The sequence below is a fragment of the Arachis hypogaea genome, chromosome 19 (genome assembly GCF_003086295.3).
Source record: "Arachis hypogaea cultivar Tifrunner chromosome 19, arahy.Tifrunner.gnm2.J5K5, whole genome shotgun sequence".
NCBI classification, from domain to species: domain Eukaryota; kingdom Viridiplantae; phylum Streptophyta; class Magnoliopsida; order Fabales; family Fabaceae; genus Arachis; species Arachis hypogaea.
The window spans coordinates 144,003,607-144,009,606 of NC_092054.1; positions in this window are offsets into that span (position 1 = coordinate 144,003,607).

Below are 6,000 nucleotides of genomic sequence, written 5' to 3' on the forward strand. Positions count from 1 at the left end.
CAAATAAATTAAGTAAAATAAAATAAAAGATAAGAAGAATGAGAAGGGAAAGAAGGGAAGAAGAAGTAAGCAAGAAAGGAGGGAGGAAAAATTAGGATTGGGGAAGAAAAGATAAGATATTTGGCAAATTAGGATAAGCTGTGCGGCGCAAGCGACGCAATCGCGTGGGGCACGCGGTCGCGCGGCTTGCGCTTAAACTGATTGACGCGGTCGCGTCGGTCACGCGGTCGCGTGACCCGTTTTATGCTACTGGCGCGAGGGCAGCCTCGCTCTCGCACAACTCTCTGTTCAAAAATCATTAATTTCCAAATATTGGGTGACGCGATCGCATGGGGCATGCGATCGCGCGAGTGGCCACTTAGTAGGATGTGACGCGGCCGCGTGGGGCACGCGGTCGCGTGAGATGGACTGCGTGTCCAGCGCCAGTCCAGCACCACTCTAGCACAACTTTCGGCTGTGCACCATTATTACGTCGAAATCCTGGTCACGCGGTCACGTGGGAGGCCATTATTCCCATATGACGCGGTCGCGTCAGCGACGCAGTCGCGTGGGACGATTTGTGCTATTGGCACGCCTCCAGCCACACTCTCGCGTGACTCTTTGTTCAATTTATTATTCTCCCATCTCATTGCGACGCGGACGCGTCAATGAAGCGGTCGCGTCGCGTGATTTTTTTTTTAATGCAATATGCAGAATGCAATGCTTAATGTGAATGCTATGAAAACTTCCAGGTTCAATGAAAATTAAAATAAAATAAAAACAAACAACATGAAATAAAATTGAAAAAGAAACGATCATACCATGGTGGGTTGTCTCCCACCTAGCACTTTTAGTTAAAGTCCTTAAGTTGAACATTTAGTGAGTTCCCTGTTATGGTGGCTTGTGCTTGAACTCATCCAGGAATCTCCACCAATGTTTGTGATTCCAGTAACCTCCGGGGTCCCAAACTAGGCGCAGAAAGCCTTCAAGTAAGTTAAAGCAAGTTACAAGGCCCCAAGAGTGTTGATTTCTAGACTGGATTCCGGGGTCCCAAATCTTGCTTTTGCACCCGTCTTCAAGTTGATTATCATGATTCCATTCGGGTGGTTTAGCTTTAGAATTCTCACTGAAGCGTCCAAACAACTTCCTAGACCCATTCAATTGAGCTCTACACCAACCTTTGCGTTTAAACTTAAAGCTTCCAACCATAATGAACCTTGCAGGACAATTCTTACCACTGGCCATCTTCCTCTTACTCTTAATGTTACAAAGAGCTCTAAGTTGATCATCCGTCTCCAGTAGCCCATATTCAAGTGGAATTAGAAAGCTGAAGGATATGAATTTTACCCACTTGAATGTTGTGAAGGATGATGGTAACTTAAGGGGAGGTGTTTTTAATGAAATTGCAAGCTCCACTCCCTTGTGCTCTTCTCTGATAATTACCACCTCTTTGCAAGCTTCTTCAATTTCAACCTCTTCCTCTTGGTAGCTTTCTTCCAATTCAATCTTCTCTTCATTGCTTTCCAAGGGCATGGGAGGTTGTGCTTCTTCTTCTTGAATCTCCATCTTTTTATCAACCTCTTCCAAGTCTTCAACTGTGATATGCCTTGGAGGTTGTACACCCTCCTCAGCATCAATTTCAAACGTCTTGGAAGGAAGCTTTATGACTTGAATTTCCCATGGAGGTTCCGCATCTCCTAAGTCTTCAACCACTTCTTCCTCTGCAACTATTATGGCTTCCTCTGCTTGTTCCAATACAAAGCCGTGTTCCTCATTGTCCACCGAAGTTTCTAGTATCTCCTTCATGCTTTGCTTTTCTTTTGATTCTCCACATGTAGCCATGGGAGTTCCTTGAGTGTTCAGATATTGGGAAGCTATTTTATTCACTAACTCGCCGAAGGCGGCCGCAAAATTTTGCACACTCTTATTCATCCTTTCTTGCCTTTGAAGAATAACACGAAGTCTGTCATCCGTTGGAGGTTGGGGTGGATATGAGGATTCATTGGTTGGGAGAGAGGGTTCATAATAGGAAGGTGGTTCATCTTGATAATGATATGAAGATGGTGAATATTGAGGTGGTGGTTCATGAGAGTAGTTGTGTTGGAATGGGGGTGGTTCTATATATGGTTCATATGGCTCATAAGGTGGTTGGTGTGGTGGATGTGGGTTAGGGTCATATGGAGGTGAATGGTGGAAAGGGGCTTGTGAGTTTGGTGGTCCAAAGTTACGTTGAGGAGGGGGTTCATAGGCGTATGGTGATGGTTGTTGATAATCAAAAGAGCGCTCACCATAGCCATTGCCTTGATATGCATCACGGAATGGATGTTGATAGTCCATTGGAGGTGGTTGTTGCCATGAGGGTTGATTAAATCCTTGTGGCTCCTCCCATCTTTGATTCTTCCAACCTTGATGCATGTTCTCATAATAGTTTCCATTCCTAACAACAACATTGGAATCAAACTTGAAGCCAGAGGGGTAAGAATTCATAGTAGTAGGAGAAAATAAAAATAAAAACTAACAAAAAGAAAATATTTTGAAAAAATTGAATTTTTGAAAAATAAGATAAAATATTTTTATAAAAAATATTTACAATAACCAATAATAAGGCACACGTTTGCAATTCCCCGGCAACGGCGCCATTTTGACGTTAGAATTTTTGCCAGTAAAGAATTTCATAAAAACAGTCGCGTTGTAGATATAGTCTCTAAACCAACAGAAATCCCTTCGTACAAACGTTTTGGTTGTCACCCTTTTAAAATTGATAACCGAGTATTTAACCTCGGGTCGTCTTCTCAAGGAATTGCAGGGATGTATGTTCTTATTATTGGTTATGAGTTTGTAAATTGGGGTTTTGGAAGTAAGGAGGGAATATGTTATATGACAAGTAAAATAAAATAATAATAATAAAATCTCTTGGCAAGGTATGAGAAATTGGAATTTCTATCCTAGTTATCCTTATCAGGTGTGAAGAGAATTGGGTTTTAATCCCACTTGGTCAGCCTTTATTAAACAAAGGAAAGTTAAGTGGACTGATTAGCTTGATTCTCAAGTCCTAGTCAACTCCTGTGGAGAGACTAGCTTTAGAGCAATCCTAGTTCAATCAGAATCTGCCAATTTCAATCACTTGCTGAGTTTGATAACTCAAGAGTCACCAATTATTTAACCAAAGCCAAAAGGAAAGAAATTCTATTTGAATGAAAATAATTTGGATAAATCGAGAACATTAATAAATTAAAGAGAGCAATCATAAGTCTGAAATACCTCAAGATATATTAAATAGAAAATCAATCTAAACATAGAGAGTCATAAACAAAATTGAGAAAAGAAATAAAAGAACATTGAACCTGGGATTGAGAGTCACTCCTAAAACTAAGAGAAGTCCTAAATCCTAATCCTAAGAGAGAGGAGAGAACCTCTCTCTCTAAAAAATTACATCTACTCCTAAAATTGTGAATGTGAAAACTTGTTTATGAATGGATGCATTCCCCCACTTTATAGCCTCTAATCTGTGTTTTTTGGGCCTCAAACTGGGTCAGAAACAGCCCAGAATTCACTGGTTGCGAATTCAAACACGCTGATTTTCGTCACTGCGACGCGGCCGCATGGGCCACGCGGTCGCGTCGCCTAGCGTCAGGGCAACTATGGCATATTATATATCAAATCGAAGCCCCGGACGTTAGCTTTCCAACGCAACTGGAACCGCGTCGTTTGAACTTTTGTAGCTAAAGTTATAATCATTTGAGTGCGAAGAGGTCAGGCTAGACAGCTTAGCAATTTCTCTAACTTCTTGTATTCCTTCCACTTTTGCATGCTTCTTTTCCATCCTCCAAGCCATTCCTGCCCTGTAATCTCTGAAAATACTTAACACACATATCAAGGCATCTAATGGTAATAAGAGAGGATTAAACATAGGGAATTTAAGGCCAAAGAAGCATGTTTTCAATCAAAGCACATAATCAGGAAGGAGAATGTAAACTCATGCAAATAGTATGAATAAGTGGATAAAGAGTTGATAAAATCCACTCAATTGAGCACAAGATAAACCATAAAATAGTGGTTTATCACCGCTCGTCAGCAAATCTCTCCTTGTTAGCCTTTAAAATATGGGTATACTTGAAGGTCTCCGCCAGTGTCGCCTCACGGTCTAACGACCTAGACTACAAATTAATATATCAACTAATAAAATAAATGAACAAATTAAACAACTAATTTAAGTAACTACTAAAACATTAAACAATGACAAAATTCTTACCTGTAAGAACCCGATTTTCGGTAAGTAGACTTTTCTATCTATTTTAAAATTTATCCTTTAAAATCCTAAATTCCGACCTAATAAAAAAATAGTGAGGCAGGCCCAATGGTAAAAAAATAAAAAGAAAAATTTAAATAGAAAAATACCATTAATAAGGTCAAAATTAACTTTATGAGGGTAATTAATCTCTCTAAGTCAATTTGACTAGTTGTTATTAAATATTAGCTTATCAATGACTTATTTTTTTACTAGAGACTTTTTAAGCCGGAAAAACATTTTTAGTAACGATTTTGCGTATGCCAAGAAAAACTCTAGTAACCGAAAACCTCGGAATCAGTGGTAAAAAAATTTCTACCCAACTAAATGTGTCTCAAGATTTATATATTAGCCATCCATTCATGATTTACTCCTTTAAGAACAAATATTAGCCATTAATTATTTTACCGCATGGTAAAAGTTATCCAAACTGAATTTCTGGCTAGTATTCCGCAAATGACTCCTAAAGACCTCGAATCCTCTTGCTTATTTTTCAAGCAACACGCCCCTCCCTCTCAGCCTCTGGACCGAGATTATCTCAGCCTCTCACCCCTTTCTGCTGTGTTTTTAACCCTGAGTAACTAATTGCGGATAAGCTCTCGACACGCAAGCGCTGACCAAGCTTTCTCGTTTTCATGCTCCTTCTTCATTAAAGCCCATCCCTTGATCACGAAAATTTCAGCCTCTTTTACCATCATAAATTCAGCAAGACTTTAATTTTTTATTTAAGGAGGCATTGGTCACAAAATTCACAAACACTTTATGCATTTTGTTACTTTTTACTGTGTTTTAGAGTGAGAAAGGGAGAGTAAATTCTGCACTACTCCTCCATGTCACAGTTCTTATTTCTCATTGTTCATACATTATTCTTCAAGTGTTCTTCAAGGACTCAAGCCATATAAATACAAATCTTTACTCGTTTTCGCTAATTGTTGTGTTTATACCGAAATTTTGGCAAGGTAGACTCTTATTCATTCTCCTTTCCTTTTCTATTCATATAAACTCTAAACTCCACTTGAATTACCCATGGAGCACACCTAAAGAGTTAGAGAAATTTTAGCTCAAAATGGTTGAATTTTGACGTTTTTGCGATATTTTCGGCCAAAAAATGAAACTGCACCATCATTAGCTGTGCTTCTGTCCTTGTGTACATATTTTCTAGTGTGTGAAAGGTTTATAACTGAATTAAATAAGAGGTAAGGGTTAGGATTAGTTAGAATATGTTTGTGCTTGTTTTCGGTGTTTATATGGAGCTATTTTGTGTTGAATTTGTGCTTATTTTGAAATTCTAAAAAATCTGTGAGCTATCGCTATTTTGACTTGTTAAATATGTGTAATATACTGTATAATTACCTTTGGATTTTGTGTGGTACCATAGAAGCACTTGGGGTTTAAGTTTCAAGTCTTAAACATCACAAAAGTAAAGAAAAAATGTAAAAACTGTACTTCTGAAAATTTTAGTCACTAAGAGCACAAAAATTATGGTAAAAAAAGACTTTAAAAGTAATTAGAAAAATAGTTTTAATCCTATGAAATAAGTAGGTAAAAATAAAACGGTGTTATGGCCATTTTCGGATAAAAAGGAGGTTAAAAACATAATATAAACAAGATATAAGTAAAATTTTGAATTTAATAGGTTTAGGGGTCAAATAATAATTGTATAAATTATTTGGATCAAAATTATATTTAAAATAAAGTTTTAGGCCTAAATAAAAGTTTTAGTAAAAGTTAGA